Source organism: Aptenodytes forsteri, unplaced genomic scaffold, assembly GCF_000699145.1.
Source record: "Aptenodytes forsteri isolate BGI_AS27 unplaced genomic scaffold, ASM69914v1 Scaffold8, whole genome shotgun sequence".
In the NCBI taxonomy this organism is placed as follows: Eukaryota; Metazoa; Chordata; class Aves; order Sphenisciformes; family Spheniscidae; genus Aptenodytes; species Aptenodytes forsteri.
This window is the reverse complement of record NW_008796218.1, coordinates 8449525-8470032: the sequence shown is the minus strand read 5'-3', so window position 1 is coordinate 8470032 and position 20508 is coordinate 8449525.

Sequence of the window (20508 nt, the reverse complement as noted above, 5' to 3'; positions counted from 1 at the left end):
TCCGCAACGGGGTCCCGCAACGGGGTCTGCAGCGCTTTGCAAAGGGCTTGCGGCGGGCGTCTGCAGGCTCTGCGATGGGGGTCTGCAACAGGGTGCGCAGTCCTTTGCAAGAGTTGCAAAGTACGTGGGTTGCAATAGGGGTCTGCAACGGGCCGCAGGAGCTGGCTGGGCCCTGGACCCTGGTGGATGGGGAGGCTCCCCTGGGAAGCCCAGCTTACCCACACGCACGTCCAACCCCTGGGTGCACCACAGAGCCCCGTGCAAACTCCTGCCGGTCCCCAGGAAATGCAGGCCTGTGCCCGGAAGGCCACCTGCAGCACCCCCAACAAAGCCCCGGAACAGGGGGTGAGCGGGAAGGCTCTGTACACATCACACCCCAAATCAACGTGGACACAGGATGGCCCAGGGGTCCACAGTCTTCAGCCCAAATCCAGGTCATGACCTTTCTCACAAAACTGGCCCCAGCTTCAGATTTCACAATGCAAGTTTTGCACCACTCTAGTTCTGAGCCTAAGTGCCATTAGACTATCTTTACCCTTCTTGTACTGGTGCAACCCATCCCCCAGAAACGCTCCCCAGGCATTATCATAAGGCATGTCTCCTTCAGTTAACAATCTGCTACCTTATGGAAATAATCACGGGGCAGGCACAGCTGTTGTGCTTGTGAAAACTCTTATTTGCATAAGCAAAATGGATAACTGGACACCTCGGTGCCTGTTTGTGAAATAAATTGCCTATTTTGATGTGCAAACATACATTTCTATCCACCTTTGAAAGTTTGCCCAGCAGGGCTACCACTTTTGGAGACGTCAGGAAAATCACATTACAACCTCAGAAGAACCACATGTTGGTGTCATCAGACAGCATTAACATGCTCACATCGCATGTACCTTCATGACATGCTGGTGGAATTCACAATAAATGTGCTGTATATTACTTGTATGTGACATTAAGAAAAGATGCCGAGCATGGCTCTCTGTGAATACCAGATACATTGTCGTCCTGGTGCTTTCCCAGTACCAATCCTGTAAGACAGCCATGCTGATAGCAGCCACCATTTGAGCCTGTGACTGACCCAGGAGCCTCTTGAAAACGAGTCGCTTAAAGCTCACGTTGCAGTTCACACAGAGGCTGCCACTGTTTTTTACCTTTGTGGACCAGGCACTGGAGTGTGTATGATAGGCAGTGCAAGCGGAAGGTGCAATGTTCCCACTGCTCACACAAATTATACTGACTGAAATCTACTAAAACTCAACCCTACAGAAATGGCGTGCAACAAGTAGCAATGCCAAATGGAGCCAAAGTTTGAGCAGGTGTTGGTCAAAGGATTGGGAGAATGCAAAAATGAACGTATTTTAGGATATTTTTTCCCCATACCATTCCACACTGGCTGAAAAATTTCTTCCCCAAAGTAGGCTACAAGGAACCCCCTCACACACACACAGGATTTCTTTGCTCTTCCCTTCCTCCTTTCCACGTAGCTCTAGTAATATTATCTAGTGTCTAAGTGCCTGCACAATTTGTACAATTCAATCACTTTGCAGATGTCTATACGAAAGCCATAGCCTCTTGAGTGTACACAAAGTTTACCGACTCTTTTCCAAAGCTGGAACAGAAAAATGGGAAAAAACATTGCCCCCTAACACCTATACCATAGTTTTTTGGTCACTAGACTTAAACTCACTCCACTATGCTCACTGCATGCACAGAAATGTGAAACGTCTTTAAATGAATGTGATTTTTTTTTCCATAAGGCTTGCAGAGAAAGTACCGAGAATACTGACTCTAACTTTTATGCCTGTGCAGGGCCCAAAAGGTATCATAGCTCTGTACACATGGAGGGACAACAGCAAATATTTGGACAATGGATAAATAGAGTTTGAAAACTTCTTACCTATGCAGCTGTCACAAATGAAAATGATGAAAAACTTGCAGGATTATGCTCTCCTAGTGGAAAAGAAAAAAAGGGGTTTGTTTCTACAGCCATGGTTGTGGATGAATACAAATCAAACTTAAACCAGGTTGTAGTTGTTTGCCCGTATCTGCAGAGTTCAGTAGTTCTTTTGCCATTCAGAACTCTTTCAAGAAGAATAATTAAATTTACCTGATGCCTGCGCATTTTGCTGTTAACTGTGAGCAGCGGGGAAAGCTCACAAAATTCTGATTATTTCTCAGGTTCTGAAACTTTGTACATTAGTGTTCTTCACTGCCTGTGAAGCTCCAGATAAAACCAATAGCCTCTGAAAACTGAGGTAGGGAAACTCCGTCAAGTATTGATCTTTCTTGCCTTTTGGCTTATACATCCTGTAGGTTGCCATGTCGTTATGTCATGCGATGCCATGTCATGCCATGTCATACCATACCATATTGGCAGTCCCTTCAAAAAATACATACCTGGAATTCCAATTAATTTCTGACAGAAAAAAAATGTGTACTGGGGATAGAGAGGTTTGTGCGTTTTGACAGAAGGTGAGGATGAGGAAAGACAACACCGGTATTATCCAGCCTGTTAGTCCAGCCGCTGCCTTCATGCAAAGGTAGGCTTGTTTGGAGGCCCTGTGGATGAAGAAGGAAGGTACGTTGGAGGGACATTCATACACAGAGAACTTGCCCTGATGAACTGCCTGCTCTGGGTTTATTGATGAATGGCTTCTTCAGGCACACAGGTGCGCTGAGAGTTACAAAAGCTGAAGAAAACAAAGGGACATTGGGACAAGCCCAGACAGGGGCATTTCCTGGGGACAAATGCTTATCTCAGCCAGAAAGGAGACATGGAAGTGGGGAATATGGGAAAATACATTAAGAGAAAGAATGAGATTCAAGAGATGGACACCAATAAAAAGACTTCAGTGAGAGAGACTGGGGAAAGAGAAGAGAAGAGGAGAGAAGGGAAAGTGAGAGAAATATTTCTGACTATAGAAGGAAGGCAGGAAGAATAAAAAGAAAGTTAAAAAAGGGGGATAAAACTGGAGAAAGGGAAACGTGCAGAAGAAAAGGGATCGATGGGGCTGAAAGGAAACCAGCTGGGAGAGCAAGGGAGACTGTAGTTTATGAGAAGAAAAACAGGAAGTAGTAGAAACAGGAGATGGCAGTGAGGAAAGGGAACTAGCTTAACAATGAAAGGAGTAAGGTAAGGAAGGACAGAAAGAACAAGGAGAAGAATATACGGTTAGAGAATAAAGGTCTGTAGTACTATCAAGTCTTGCATTTGTCAGTAAAATATTATTTTGAGTGCAAGTCCTGTTAAGACTGGGACGGAGGCAAGTGTGACCATACTTAAAGATAAAATGGAGGCTGGATTGTGGTTTACATATAGGAACCGCTTTTGTCTTCATTAATGAGACCACTGATAGTAGGGGGCGTTAGGGAGCCTAACAGAAGAGTTGTAGAGGTCTTCCTCTTTGCCGTTAGCTATGCCAGGTACAGGGCACATAATTTACAAGCCTCATCCCAGCCACCCAAAGACAGATGATGCTTTTAAGTCTCCCAGAGATGAAATGGTACCCAAAGATACAGGGTTGACAGAATTCCGAGTTTACTCTAAGAACAAGTAAACTCTCATCTGCCTAGAGAGTATTGGCAGACGAAAACAAGGTGGACTTTGCAAAGTCTAGATCCAGAGCCCATTTTGGACTTGGAATGAACCTCAAAGCTCAACAATGCTTGGGTACAGCGTTTTGGTTACAAGCACTGAAAGAATTTTAAAACTTTGTATTTGGATTGCAGTTCAGATTAGGAAAACCGCTAATCTCAGGAAATGCTTAAAAGCAGTATGTAGATCAGGGTTTATCTGTAGTGTGCAAAGAATTAAATACCCAAATCAATGTGTTGTTGAACATGCCAACAAAAATACTACGGGAAGCTGTAATGTAATGGAACAGAGCTCTCTATATTATAAATCTAGCTGCTGAGCTTTGTAAAGCAGCAGACAGTGTAAAGAATGAAAACAATTAACAGTTTAATAATGAATTATAATAATTGAGTCGAGAGGAAGCCAGGGCACAAACCACGGCCTCAGAGCCCAGCTGGGTTAAAATAGTACAGAGAGTGGAAATATATAATTTCAGACAATTCTGGTTGCTTATTTCTAAAGGTGAACTGAGAGCTTTTTAAAATTACATGACTAGAGTCCAGGGCTGTGTATTTCTCCCATTGATGAAATCACTAACATCAAACTGGTGTGGCTCTTGTCCTGCTTTAGAGCAAACAATATAAGCGCAGCAGCCTATTCCTTCTACTGATAGCAATAATTCTTAGCACCACTGATTGAAACAAATTACTGTGAAAACCACTTGGGTGGTTGGGCTTTTAAAAAATATTTTGCACTAGAAATTTTGTTGTATTACCATCATTTTCTGCTGCGGGAAAAAAGGAGAAAAAAATTCCTATTCAAATTCCCAAAGAATCTCTTTTCTTTGATTCAGCAAAATTTCAGGTTTCTGAGCAGTTCTCAGCCTACTTAATATGCAAATGGCATATTTTGTTCCCTCTCTTCACTTTGGTCCAGATTTCTAATGGATGCTTGAAGTTAGGTTTCAGGTTTCTGAGCAGTTCTCAGCCTACTTAATATGCAAATGGCATATTTTGTTCCCTCTCTTCACTTTGGCCCAGATTTCTAATGGTATTTAGATGCTTGAAGTTAGGTGTAGGTATTTTTAATCCTCTTCAATGCCCAAGAAGTGCCTAATTTCTTTTGATTTATATGAGTTTTAGGTGGGTACCTATTCTGGGAAACCTCAATACTTATCTAGACACCTAAATAATAATAGTCATAGTAATAGCAAAAAAATAACAATAACAATAAAAGACACCTTAATGTCTATCTTAACCACCTAAGTACCATGACAGGCTTCCTCTGGGTGATGCTCAAAATCTACATTCAAGGAATATTTCAAAGCACTTAAAAGCACCATCTGCTGTGAGATCTGTTGTACAAGGTCATTCGCAAGCATTTATTTATCTCCAAAATGACTCCACAGGTGACATTTACAGGGAGAGGCAGGGGCCAGACTTTCTTCTTTCCAAAATGAATTATTTCTAAGTAGGCCTTTTCCAGCCACCAAGAAGGACACACAGACACCATTCCTGGTGTCAGTTTGCCCCAGCACACCCCTGTGGTGGCCCGGCCAGCTCTCCACCACCTGCCTCTGCCTCGAAGGCTGTGGTGTGTCCTTTCGTGGGCACAGGGGACAGGGCCTTGCCTTTGTCCCCTGTGACGCTGCTGCTTCCAAATCAGCCCATGGCCACCTTGTCACCACCACAAAGGCAATGGGTCCCACAGACTTGGCTCCCTGCTAGGCCTGGCCTGGGCATCTGTACCCACCATTTGTATGGAAAGAAGCATGTTGTGGGATGGTAAAGTCATTAACCAACCAAATTTCAAAGAGCAGCAGCAAACACGGGAGTCGTTGTACCATCTTAAGCAATGGAAGATATTTCACTAGAGTCAAGCAGCTTCACCAGAGACAGCGACTCCTTCTGCAATAAGACAAATTCTACTTTCACAATCGACTTTCCTGAGACTGCAAAAGGTGTAAATCAGTGCAGCATTTGGACCTATCTGTTTATAAACAACTTCGGGCGTAAGCAGGCACTCAGGTGACATGGAGCCGCTGACAAAAAGCTGAGCTACATTCCCTGCTGAGGCTCCTCGGCCCCAGGTCAGGAGTGCAAAGGCCGCTTCCCCTGTCACACCAAGGGCAGCATACATCGGCTCCCCTGGCTGCTGTTTCACCTAATCCCTGGAAAGCCACATGCTAAGGGAGAATTTGCCAGATATTGGGAAAGGCTACCAAAACCAGTGAACCACGAGTGACAGTGTCTAAAGTGAAAACAAACTGTCCCAGACAAGGAAGAATTATTTAACGCTCCTTATCCATACAGAGTCCAAAGTATCATTGGAAGTTCTGATAAATACAAAACGAAACTTCATCTGAAGTGGAAGGGATACCCGATATACGACTAAGGCAGGTAGGACAGATTGCACATTGAAGGGCCAACTAGAATATAGTTACTCTTATTTTACACTGATTTTTCCATGTCTCCATTCATAATGCAGGTTGAATCACACATGGTAAATAAAATTGGGAGAAAACCAAAGTGAGAAAGTCTGAGCTCTGCAGAGGTGTTAAGGGTGATGTTGCTAAGAAAGGAAAAAGTCAGGAGAGATACGTCCTCTTGTCACGCTCTCTTCTATGTCATCTGCATAATGAGACCTGCAAAAAGTAACTGAGTTCCTCTTGCCTCGTTATTTTCTCAGTGCATATTCTTCTGGTATAATATAGCTGCCTGCAAAGCTCAGGGTTTGTTCAGGACAGAACAGGGGAGCTGAGAGAGCACAGCACTATTTCCGAGGTGATTCAAACCTAGCAGGATTCAGCCTTTCTACTTTTGAAGGGGGAAGCGGGAGAGGAGAGGCAAAGGAAAGGGACTCTTAGAAGAATATATTGCTATTTCCTGTTAAACTTGATTATTTGGATGTTCAAATGAGTATAAAAGGAAATCTAAAGAGAGGTTATGCATTCCTTACTGCAACTAATCCTTGCAGGCCAGGCTTACACAGCTTTTTGGTAGAAAAATTACAAAGAGTAATTTGCAGTTAGCTGGGTAATGAAAGAAGAAAAAATTACCTAAAGCTGCTGGGAAATCATAATGGTGTATGGGTATGTAGTTAGATGGACTCACTTCACGGGGATGAGAACTACTGAATCAAGTTTCTGTAACGGCCATTACAGAATTTGTAGTAGTAAATATCACCATGTAAATCCTGACCTTTCCTCATCCTTCCCAGGGGAACCAAAATACTTTTCATCTAGCCTGTATTTAGGAAGACAGTTTTGGAAACAGGAAAAAGAGAAGTCATCTGAAGATCTAGGAGCCACTGAGGCTAGCTGGTGCTCTAGTCTATTAGAATAGGATCCCCACGTTTAATTTTAATATTGGACTGTCTCTTCTCTCACTGCTTTTTCTCTGTCATGTTCCAGTAATGAAAAACAGTAACCGAACCGACAGTGTTACTTACTTGAAATTAAAACAACTGTTTAATGTTCTTAAAATTCAGAGTTCTGCAGCTTCACAAGCTCCAGTGGATGGACTGGCTGCTGTGAAGCTTAATCTTGATGGCAGATGCTCTCTTTGTTCTGGCTTTTCTGCTCTTATGCTCATGATGCATTACATCCCATAGAGCGCCAGTCAGGACGCATTGCCAGTGTTTGAAGTGGTCCATGGAAATGGAGGACCACCTCAAACAGGTATCCTGCAGGAAGAGCAATGCCTCCCAAAGGTGGGGGAATTGCTGTACAGTCTTAATGAATGGGCTTTGGCAGAAGGAAGACAGGGACGACCGCAAGTCACACTAGTCAGTGAGTGTTCACGGCTCAGGGCTGTGTGCCACACAGCACACAGGGCAAAGCACTCTGCCCACAGTGGGTGTCACAGGTAAGTGGGACACATAAGGAACTGTGAATCACAGGTCCTGTAAACGGTCATTAAATAGTTGGGTAGAAGTGTGTTAAACAATGAGATGATGTAATGGACAAATGCTTATCATAAACATAGAGAATCCTGACCTCATTTCACGTATGATTTCATCTTAGGTGACCTCACAAGTGCAGTTACTCTACCACCTGCACAACCTTGTATGTTTTATGTGCTTCTTTTGCCCTCTAGATCCTGAAAAAATTAGTTAATTTGTTATTTTTCACAATCAGTCCCAGATGGATGATGTCTGTCAGCATTTCCTGATTTATATAACATTTATCATTTTCAAAGCACTTTATAAACACTAAGCAGTTGATCCTCACACCACCCCTGTGCCCTAAACATTAGTACTTCCTTTTTACCAACTGGAAATTGTTATGGGAAGTCAAAGCAATCCTCACAGTAGCTAAGGTAACAGCAGAACTTAGTACCATCCAATTTTTTACCTGCTCTTTACGCCTCTAGCACATCACACTTTTCTAATGCAAATGCATCTACCACAGCCCTCCGCATCCAATTTTTTACCTGCTCTTTACGCCTCTAGCACATCACACTTTTCTAATGCAAATGCATCTACCACACAGCCCTCCGGTCGTTCTTTTTTCTTTCTTATTTACATATAAAAATCCTCTCCCCAGCTCTGTTAGTTCTTGCAACTTTTTGCTCTCTGGTATAGCTGAAGAGCCAAGCTCCCAACTTGTCCACAAGTCAACTTCCAAAATAGTCTAAAAACAAATGAGTACAACTTTTGTGCCTTAAGATATTGTATCCCAAATGTCTGTCAGGTACAATCAATGGTTTTAAAAGGTAATCTTTTTAATTTATTCACTTAATATGAGGTCAGAGAGTCATCTAAATTCCTTGTGGGTACAGAACTGAGGTTCACTGAAAATCAGGCTCCAGCTGAGCTTTGGTGAATTTTTAAAGTAAGCAATTAAATGGCTTGTAAAATAGAGGTATTTCAGAACTGACATCAGTAACTGTTGGAAAGAACTGAAACTCAGAACGGCTGCGTTCTTAGCTGCAGTAGAGCATTCAGCAATGTTAAACTCCTTCCAAGCACATACAAAGGGAAGCAGTTTGATTTAGTAATAATAATGGCCTTGCATATATAGTTATAGGCAGGTGAAGGCTTTTGAGTCACTTCTAATTGCCAAAGGGGAGTAAAGAAGAACCACTGGGTAGTAGTTAGACAAAATTAGAAGGCTGTAACCCCTTCCTTGGGCAGTGCTTCTTCATCTAATCTTGTCCGTACTAGCAAAGAGTAGTGGTACATGGCTGAACCCTGCTAGTACGCCACCACCTGCCAGCCTCTCAGCACAAAAAAGCTCTATGAGCCCTCTGCTCATTTGGGTCATACCATTCGCACAAAAAATTACCTGAACAGAAACACAGTGCAAGAACTTTTGTTTATGATATTGTCTTTTCCTTCCTTCCTTTTTAAAAAGTTTTCCCCATACTGGCATAGGTGACCCCAGCCCTGATGCTCTTAAGGATAAACCTCCCCAACATTCAGTGTTGCAATTCGTGCCTTATGAGTTTGCTTTCATGTTAGATGCAATGGACAATGCATGGGAAAAGCCAGGTGCCTAAGAATACGATTCACCTCACGTAAGTTAGAGGTACCTAAAACTAGCTAAAAGGGAAATCCTTAGGAAAGCAGTTAGAGGTCTGCCCTCTGTCAGCATGAAGACACCTTGTTTGGCATAACAGGAGGTGTTCTCCTCTTGCAATTCAGACCCTAGCTGCCTCTGCTGAGGGTGGGTGTCTCTGCTCTTGCTTTTCAAACTGGCAGCTGGCCTCCATGCTTTACAGCAATGAGAGGAAGAAGGTGACATCGCTATTCGCTGTCCTTCCCTGGTAGCAAACTACATAAGCTTCGGTCCATCCAGGACTGAAGGAACTTGAGTTTAATGTCCTTCTTTGCCTGAGATAAATACACTCCTCCAAGCCCCATGGAGAAAGCACTGTCTAGCAGGAGGCAGCTCTGTTGCAGAGCAGTAGGTTCTCCTTCAGAGCTATTCACTGCATTTTACTGTGCTCCTTGCAGAAGAAAGCAGTGGGTCTGTTCCAGCTTTTCGGAGCAAGCCATTAGTGGATCTAGCCCTCCAAACTGGGAACTGAAACGACACATAATGTCTCCTTTCCACGAGATCAGGAGCATGGCCACCAGTATACCTTTTAAAACAGGTAAGTGGGCTTCATCAATTTTGTGGTCTCGGTGTAGCCTGGGCAAAACTTACTTGTTGGCTGCATCTGGAATGGAATTAGCCATTAAGCTATCTCTGCATTAGAACTCCTGCTCACTCAGTTCCCTTTTGCAATAAAAGAATTAAAGGTTGAAAATGGGCCAGAGGGAATGGGAAATCTAAAGCCGGTTGGAAGGGCCACCTGCTCAGAAGGAGCGTTCACTGACTTTACATTTTATGTCAGTAGGCTAAGCATGCATGCTCCTTCTGACCATGCATTATAGCAAACCAATGGGGAGAATAAACTTGCGTGGTATCAAGTTGTTTTAGTAACATATCAATATTAACATCCTACATGTATAAAACATTGTCCATACCTTTTTGTTCTGTTTTCTTTTCTCTAGGTGACTGTTGTCTAAACTGTAGGTGTCTCATGAATTCAGGCCAGTGGAAAAGAGTAAGTAAAAACTCTTTGTTTGAGACATGGGTTTGTTCTGCTGCCCAGGTTTGAAGGGGGTGAGACATTTACCTGCACTTCATTCCCACATTGGCTCAGACACACAAGCCAGTTATGGTGGCTTAGCAAGGCAATGCATATCAGCTGAACTATGGTTGCTCAGTTATGTCAGAGCTCTTCATGGCACATATGTGAATCCTACACACAGAATATGAATTAGGCATCCAGGCTGAAGCACTGGGAAGGGACTTTTACTCCCGTCTACATAGTTTTTAATCTCCAAAACCATGAAAGGAGCTATTACAGTGTGGCAAAGGAATGACTGGGTGACACGTGTTGTGCTTCTTCTACGGCATCACTATTAACAACTGATGGCTTATGTTATTGGTGAGGAGAGTTAAACTATTAAAAACCTAATTTACGTCTCTTTCTTTACTGCGTGACTCAAACCAGTTTTGCAATCTGTTACAGGTTAACTAGCCAGGGTTAGGCAGGGTGGGGCCTGTAGCAGATTGCAAAACTGGTTTATTCAATTCACAGAAACATCCTTAAAAATAGGCATTCTAGAAGAAGACCAGATATCTTCCTGTCAATCATGGTACATCATGCAACAAAACAGATGTTCAGGCCCCTCCGCTTTTGCTGCTGCATTGAGTGAGACACTGCGTGCAAGTCACGTGCAGGCAGAGGCCACCCAGTATTGTGCTGCAGCTGAGGAGCGTGCCTTCCTTTCAGCTTAGGGCTACGCTCAGAGGCACACCCTCACCTGCAGCCTCTCTCCTCTCCTCCATAACTCTGTGTGCCAAGTGCAGCTGGTTAATAGATCACAGATCAGACCAACCAGCTGCTTCCAGCATATGGGGTCATGGAGGAGGGGAAGCTGCAGGGCTGCTCTGCAAATGTGTGAGATGCAGGCCTGGAGCTGTCTGGAGATCAACAGGTGATTTCAAGTAGGGAAAGAAATGGAAAAGAGCTGTACTGTTTTCAGCAAAAGAAAGAGGGAATGCAATCTGTTGTCTGCTGCAGGGTTTTGCTCTTTTTGAGAGGGTAAGCAGAAATGCAGATGATGAGAGTTGCAGGCTTACCTTGTGGGCATCTTGTACAGCTTCATCTGAACGTGGGATGTACCACACAAGGCGGTGGACATAGGTGTATCTGAAAGCTCTCCCTCGATGTTAAACTGAGGAATATGGAATACACAAAGCATGGGAAAAAACTATTAAATTACATCAGAAATCTGTTGCATACGTGTTAAAATACGTGACAGATGGTTTCAGAATCTTGCACCCTCTCTTGTTATCAATGCAGTTCTTTTTATTGCTTCCAGACAATTCAAATTTTGGCACTGTACAACACTATCAGAGAAGAGATGAAGTATATGATTGACTTTTCTTTATACAGCCAAGACCACCATTGTCCTAGGGAGTTTTCCTAGTCTACAGCCATAGAAAGATCATCGGAAACCGAGAGCCTCGCTTTTGCTTACATTAGTAGGCCCTTCATATTGCTCCGGCAATATAAAAAGGTCCTAAAGTTTAAGTTAAATCTAATGTGAAACTCACTTTAGCAATCCTCTACATTGTCATGGCAGTGCAAATTTGTCCCTACTATAAACATAACACAGCCATGTTCTGAATCTCTCTTCTGTTATGTTGCATTATAATGGTGAGACACCAGAACAGACTAACTGGGGAGTCAGAGGAGCTTCCTTCACGGGAAGTTTTTGAGAAGTTAGGATGTGAACGCGCCAGGGTGGTCTGGGAATATTTGATCCTGCCTCAGTGCAGGTCTAGACTGAGTGATTGGTTTTGAAATCCCTCACAGTTCTGCAGTTCTAAAGGTTTATGTTTTCTAAAGAGACAATTTCTTTGTGTGTCAGTCAGTGTGGTCTGGTCTTACCCTAGAACGTTACTCCACATTTTTGCAAAGGCTACCAGTTTACTCACTGTAGTAGTGAAAATTAAAAACTACATTCCTGAAATTGGCCCGTTTCCTAATAACATACTGAAGAAAAGCAAACAGAAAAGGTATCACACATAATTTAGTTAAGATTGCTTCTTTTGTATTTGCTACAGTGTAAACATATATTCCCTTGTTCCCCCAAGCTGTCCAGCCCGGCTGAATTGTGAACCGTGATTCTAAGGACATCCAACTTCTGTGCTTTTTAAAAATGTAATTTTTAAATTCCCCAAAAATGCTTCAAGTACTGCTCTGTCTAGATGGAAGACTCTTTTTTTCTCAGAAGAGGTCAGTTTTAAAATGATGCTGTTACCTTTGTTTCTGAGCACAGTAACCCCTATTTGTTTCACACCCCTATTTGTTTCACAGCAACAACTGTTGGGGAGGGACCTTCATGATGCCTCTCAGTGAAACTCCAGATTTAACAGCTATAACATCTAGAACCAAAATCAATGTTCATGTCAAGTGTTAATCCACAGCTCTCCTGTCACTTCTTCACGTAAGTGGCCAGTTTCAAACCAAAGCTGTTCAAATTTCCTCATGCTGCTCCACAGAAGAGGCACAGGAATGCCCTCACTGCAACCTATAGTGCAGCAGGGAGAGCCAGGTAAGCAATCTGGCTTGGGTAACAAGAGTTGCTTCACTGTCGTCCCACAAAGCTGCTTCACAGGGTAACTAGCTCACGTGGTGTTTTGGGTTGTTGTGGCTGGGCTACCTGTGGTACTCAGACAAGCTCTGTCACCCCCCTGTAGTATCAGGTACCTCTACAGTGCCAGTGTAGCCCTGCTCCCAAGTTTCGATGATGAAAAAGAAATTCCAGTTTGCATATGCGTTAGTGTCAGCCTTTTGTAGTGTCACATTCATGCTGGAGACAACTGTCCCAAAGGAATTGGACTAGAGCTAGCATTTCCCTTCCCTGGAGTCAATGAAGCAGCCCTTGGTTAGAGCTGCGGTCTGGGTGACTGGAGTAATGAGGTTCTGCAGTCCATAATTTTGCACTGTGCATTTCCTCCCTAAGGAGTCACATGGCTGGTTTATTGAAATCACACACAAATAGGTCTTAGTGCATTTCTTAGCGGCCGATATTAGAAAAAACTCAGATAGCCTAATTGTGAAATATGCTGGTGGAACCTGCAGAAATGTGGGCTTTATTCCTGGCTTTGTGACCAGTTGGAGGGCTGACTTCAAACAAATCTTTTAACCCCTTTGTGTTTAGTTCCCCTCAGCCGTAGAAGAGGGATGCTCAACCCCTCTATGCTACTGCCATGTGCCGGCATGGGCCAAGCACATTCTGGGAGCAAGGCTGGGCAAGCCTGTCCTACTGCTGACCTCCAACACCTGTTCTCTGGATAACTGGAGAGCTTCAGCTCCAATGGCAGCCAATACAAGACCTTTACCAGCACTCCATTCACTAAACAAACACGTATTTTTATTGTTGTTATGATTGCAGTTGGTTGACAGAAATCCCATAAAACTTGATGTTGTAAAAAATAATAAAAACTTTTAATGTTACAAAAAAGTTACTTTGATACTAAGTGCCAAGTTGGCTTGACTAAGAGTGAGTGTAGCGTCACACACAGCAAAACTACCAATGCTCCTTCCACTCATCGAGAGGCTTAGGCCACTCTGGCCAGGCCCCTTGGGTCCCTACACCCCCTCACCACACACCTTCCAGGAGAAATCCTCAGCAGGCCCTTCTTCTGCTCTCAACTGAAGCTACTTTAGTAGCTTTAAAAGTGGCTCTGGGCTGTGCTGCTCAACTCTAGTTCAGAAACTGCACTTGATAAGGCAAAAGACACCTCACTCCTTGCCACGACTTCATGCTCTGGACCACAAGAAAACCTAGCAGTGACATGGCTGTCCCACCCTCTCAAAACTACCAATGCTCCTTCCACTCATCGAGAGGCTTAGGCCACTCTGGCCAGGCCCCTTGGGTCCCTACACCCCCTCACCACACACCTTCCAGGAGAAATCCTCAGCAGGCCCTTCTTCTGCTCTCAACTGAAGCTACTTTAGTAGCTTTAAAAGTGGCTCTGGGCTGTGCTGCTCAACTCTAGTTCAGAAACTGCACTTGATAAGGCAAAAGACACCTCACTCCTTGCCACGACTTCATGCTCTGGACCACAAGAAAACCTAGCAGTGACATGGCTGTCCCCTCCCTCTGTCCATGTAATGGCCATATCTGATCATTTGGTGTAAGCCATTTTGTAAGCCGAGATCCTAATTTTTAAACCTCTGCTCAGCAGACCAGTCATTAGATTTGATCTGCAGTTATTTCCTACCTTGGGATGATCTTTTATAGCGGAAGTGAAGTATTCTGAAAGTTAGTATTTTTCCAGGGCAATAAAATTTGCATTTCAGAAACTTTTGAATAAATATATAAGAAAAAATATAAATGTGTTAGGTAAAGTTTAGTTTATTTTAATTTTTATGACTCCTCTGGATGGCAGGACAGCTGCATAACATATATTTTTTAGAGTTAGAAATGTACAGCCATCTGTTCAGCTTGTAACATGTGTTAATAGGTATCTCAAATTTCAATTCAAGAAATAACCATCTTAATAAATAACATAACAGCGGGAAACTTGGGTTAACTAATGGAGACCTAGCTGTAGTAGTACTACATCTGTTTAAATTAGTCATTACAGAAATATTCAGGCACAAAGTATTTGGCTTAAATGGGAACTTTAGCTAAAAAGCATTAGAAAACTGCATTTCCTGGAAGTTTGGGACTGAGACTAAGAAAAAGAGCTAGCCAAAAGACTTCCAGCTTTATGTTGATGCTTGGATACATTTCACAGAGATGAGCGATCTTTACTAACTATATACACACCCAAGCTTCATAAATTTCTCCTATGGACTTGGTGTGCCAGAGATGACCCTTCAGATAGATAACTTCAGACCTACCCGGATTTGAAGTTCAGACCACTAACTCTAGAGAAAGAAAAAGTCCCATGCAAAATGCCTGAGTTAAGACCACCATTAAATTAATCTCAAATCGTGCAGCCCCTGTAGGACAATATCGTACTTAAGCGGTCTCAGTACAGATAATGGTCAGCTCCGAATTTAATCTGAAAGGTGAGTTAGTACTGGATGATAGTACCCTATACTTGCATGGATATGCATGAAGCAAGACAAATTACAAAATAAAGTAAAAGTATGATTTTTTTTTTTTTTTTCCTGCTCCGAAAGGCTCTTCTTGCTGCACAGTAACAGGCAGTGTAAAGGGCTGTAACTCTAGGTCTTTGGTTGCCAAGATGAAGAAAATGTCACTCTCAAGCAGATGGTACTGCTGATGCAGAAGGTCATGGTCTTGGAAATTCATTTAAACAACCCAAAACAAAAGCAAGGGAATGGTAGGGATAGTCCATTATTATCTTTGAATATTGAAAAGAAGGTTGAGGAAGCACAGCAAAAAAGGAATGCCAGTTTATTCTTGGATTAGCTATCGAAAATGCATTTGATTTCCTTAACAAGAACTAGAGGGAAACATAAGCCACCAAAAGAAATCATGCTCAGATCCTTGGACCTCTACAGATGGGGATCTTATCTGAGTATGGGGAACCACAGAGGACACAGTGCCGCCATAATTAATGGCCCTTATGCCATTTTCCACTGCAGGGATGCATTCCACTCCCCCACCAACCTACTGGATGCCGGAAGGGCCTAAGTGCCCTAGTTGATGCTGTTCCTGGTTCAGCCCTTAATTTTAGGACTGAGAAGCACAGAGAGCAGTTGACATCTTCCTCTCCCATCTCCAGTCATCTTCCAACTGTAGCTCAGCAGACTGGTGAATTCCAGTCCTTTGTGGCTAGCATGGGACAGATGTCATACTGGAGAAGTTACAAGAATATGACTTTATGATTTCACGAAGTACCTTCACAGGAACTAATTGGGCGGTAACTTATTAACAGAGAAACCATCAAGTTATGAATGAACTGTCAGTTGCTGTGCCAAGTGACTTGCATCAGCAATTACAGTCATAAACGTTCTGGGTAAAAGCACACTTAATAGGACCCTTTCACGGGCTGTGCAGTCTCTGTCACAGGAACAATTTAGTGATTCCTTTGTTTGTGCCAGCTACAGAAGGGCCTAGAAGATCTGTGATCTCTGTTCAATTTCTGTGACATGAATTTGCACCCATCTTTGCTATTCTTTAACCACTCCCCTCCCCCAAATTTTTAGCTCTTATAGCTGCAGCGAAAATGTGATTCGAACATATTTTGAAACAGCAGGATCTTCCTGAGTCTATGGAGAGCCTAATAAGATACTTGTGAATATGAACTGCCCTATTCATATTAATCAGTAGCTTCATTGGTTTCACAGCCACGGAACTGGTAATTTTTCAACAGTATACTAAAATTAATTTAATTTTTCACGTGGGTATTGCCACAGACACAGGACATTTCACTTTGTTTCTATATTCTGCTGGAATCTGTCAGCAGCTGTTTCTATCTCAGCACTCTTCCTATAAGCAGAAAATCTGTGGGATTATGGTACATCACTCCCGCTCTCTCCATTCGGTTAGGCAGCTGTATAACTCAGCTCTGGCTCAGCCCCTGGTAGTGTGGCCACACTGAAGTTACACCAGTAACCTGGAACCCACACCAAAGTTACATTCCCCGGCACCCACTCCGTGCCAATATATCTTTAAGCTTGCTTATAGATTGGTATTATCACGTGACAAATTGACAAGCCATCTATCTATAACAGGCAAAATCAACCCATATGTTGTATTTTTCATGCGCTCCTTATCACTAGGACGACTTGTAAACATCTGAGCAGCTTTAAACAGTTGCACACTAAAGAACATGAATCTGACAAGCTTTCAGAAATGCACAGCCCCAAACGCAGAAATACTTCCCGCGCAAATAGCCTTCCACAGCTCAGCAGCAGACACAGAGTTTGAAAGCTCTTGCAAACAGAAAGAGACATGACATCTGACTGGAAAGAACAGCTTTCCATCTTAAATGTAAAATGGAGTAAAAGACCATTTTTATCTTCCATTCTTCTCTCCCAGATTGCATTTTGTATCCATCCTTTTTTAACAATCACATCAAAAAAGAAACACTCACCTTAAAGTTTCCTAAGTAAGAAACTACCTGTTGGTACAGTACTTCCTATGTGCTAGTATTCAAGGACTTCCAGAATATGATTAAAATATTATGAGCTGCTTTTATGAGAGCTGAAGTCATGTAAGGAGATTTATATAGGCCATTGCAACCTTCCTATCAACGGTAACTTTGCTTAAGGCTACTGTCTATGCTTTCAGAAAATACTGAAGATATCTAAGGTCTAAGGCACCAGAAAAAAGGAAAGGGAGACAAGATCTGTCATGGTACATAGAAAATGAATCCTTCTGGCAACTCTTGCCCAGCCCCAGTTTAATATGGATTTACAATTAACATCATCAGTCGATCAAGCAGCGTTGTAATTGTTTTTGCAGCTATTCCAAAACTTTCTTCTGCACAGACATAACCTAATTCTAACTTAGTGAGACAGAACAGCTTGACACATTTGTTATCTAAAGACCACTTCAGCCAAAGAACATAATGAAAAAACATGGGAACTTGACTCAGGAGCAAAGGCTCTTCTTTAATACTTGTTCCAAAAATAGAAAAGCCTCTCCCCCCCTACATGTCTCATTATTTCTTATTCTTGAAGCTCTAATTTTGCCCCAAGGACTGCTTCAAAAATACATTCTCTTTCATAGGATTGCTTAATACTGCTCAGTCAAGTGGGATTAGAGCCTTCTGAGGGAAAGAACATATTTCTTATTCATTTTCTTGACTAATTAGTAAAAATGACTTTGGGAAACCTTAGTTGTAGAAGTATCACTCACCTCTTCTTCGCAGTGGGTATTAATAACCAGTGCGTGCTATTGCTCGACACCCGAGTGCAGTTGGCAGGCAGTTCTGCGACACCAGCCCCGGAGCCTCGTGGAGTAAGGCGCTGCGGCTGCAGACTTCGCGCGACGACTCAGGTCTCATGCACGCCAGGAGCAAACCTGTTATTCCCTCTCACAGGCACACTCTTACCGACTTCATCACTACAGTATCTAAGGGCTGCTATAAAGGGGGAATAACCAAGTGTAACCCTGTTCTGGAGTCCTTCCTCCAACTAGTCTTTAGGGAGAATTGAGTGAATGCTCTGCTTATGCACCAGTCGAGGGTAGGGAATATACCTGTGCCCCAGCTTCTGGAAGTAAAGTGACAGGAAGATGAGCTGGAAAAGACCAGACACAATGGTGGAATCAGTTTCATGTCCTTCCTTCTCCATGCTACGGCCAGACATAGCCAGTCTTTGCTGAGAATTATCTGGCTAAATACTCCTCCCAAAGCCTGTAAGTTTCCTTAAACTCAATGGATTTGTAGAGACACACACAGAGTAAATAAACAGAACGTGCCTGAATCATGCAAACATTGAAAGCTTACTTCCATAGTTTGTTCAGCTATGAAGTTTAAGAAGAAAACAAGGACTATCACTATGTGTGGTACCATGTTTTCACTGTGTATTACACCATCAATACACTAAGGTATTGACGCTTGAAACCATTTCCAGTAAGGCTGAGACAAGACAAAATCAAACCCAGGGATCTGAATCTACAGTCCTCACTAAATCAAAAGCAGGATTGTTGCTGACATGTATACAAAGTAATGACTCAGACCTTAAAAATCCATGATGTTGACTTACATTTTTTATTTTTTTTTATATACGCAAGACTGTATTTAGAGTTCTTTACATGGGTCCAAGAATATGGCCTGTCCATTGCATTTTCTACAGCAAATTTGCTGCAGTGTTTTCGTAGTCCGGTACATAAAACTGTCAGGGTGTGATGCAGAAAAACAAGCTTTATGAAAGAGCATGAGACCAAATTGAAATGAACTTCCCAGCAAAGGGAGAAAGGGTTTTTTCGTGTTCCTCAGCACCACTGCCCACCGGCTGAGCTCAGCTGGAATGGACGCACTACAGCCACCTCAGACGTTTGGTTGAGCCATGAGGCCACAAAAGGCATCCTGACTTCCTTGGAAAGCTGTAGCTCTAAGCATTTCTCTTCGGCTTTCTGGGCTACTGTGGATGTCAGAGCAATGCTCAGAGTTAAGAAGAGAACACAGATCCTGCAAGAGGTGTTAATCTTTTTGCTGAGAGAGAAAAGTATTCTAGGACAAAACCTCCATGCTGTGGGGCACATCTTCCACTCTGCAGTTACCGAAGAAAGAAGGGTTTCTTCCTTTGCCTAAGTGCCCAGTCATTAAAAACACACTGAAAAGTGGTCTTTTTTGTGTAGAACCGTATGCACCAATCTAGGTAATGTCAGGGTAACACGGTGGGAATTGTCATTTCCTCATTCCCAACCAGCATCTTTCACTTGCCGTCACAAGTCAATAGATGCAAAAAATAAAATAAAACAAGAACAAAAAGAACCCAACAACATCATTTTTAAAGCACTGCCAGAGCTTCCACTTAGACAAGATCAGCTGGGCCTATTCCAGCAGGTAATGAAATCCACTTCTCTGTGACAAAATGGGATCTGATCACACGATTTCATTGCTTGTTTCTCTTTCCTAAAGAAGTTCTGTCCTCAAAAAACGGTCTCTGAGCTTGACAATATTAATAATACTAATTCTGCTTGACAGTATTTCAGGACTTTTGCAAAGACCCCTCAACTAGAGCTGAGCTGTAAAAAAATCATATTTTTTCAAAAATGTAGCAGAATATGATGTGTTGCCATGTCCACCAACAGTGAACATGACTTTTCATCAGCTATAGGGGTTGATTTAACACAGCTGTAACCATGAGGCTTCTGAAAAGCACAATGGGACCTCTGGGACTCTGCAAGCCTCCCTGGCGCTTCAAGAGAGGCAGTCTATGTCCAGGTTTCTTTCTTAGGACTAAAACCACCACACCAGGCAAAAAGGAATCTGTGACAGCTTCAGAGCAATTCTGTTCCTGAACAGAAGTGCTGGCTCTGGGAAGGTGAGAGCGGGAACTACAGAGAAGAAGGGGCCAGGACTTACTCCCTTTCTTCAACAGTGCACAGCAGTGACATCTGCAGAGTGAGCACAGGGCGGACTGCCGGGCATAGATGCTATACATATCCCACACGCCCAACGGAAGAGTCACTTCACCTTCATCTTGCTTCACCAGTGCTTTGGAACAGCTGTGGGGAGAGAAGGACTGAGCCTATGGGAGAGGTGGCTTTAGGGATATTCCTGGGCAGGTCTTCAAAGCTCACTTCTTAGCCATATTTCCATGGGTGTCCATGAAGACTACAATGAATAGTCAGTCACCTTGATCCTTCCCCAAGTCAACACAACAGATCCCAGGGAGAAAGGACTCCATTCCAGATTCTTTTTAGAGCTAATGGTATCTCAGAGTTGTTTCATTCCTCACACCCTGGCAGCACGTGTTAGGGAAACATAT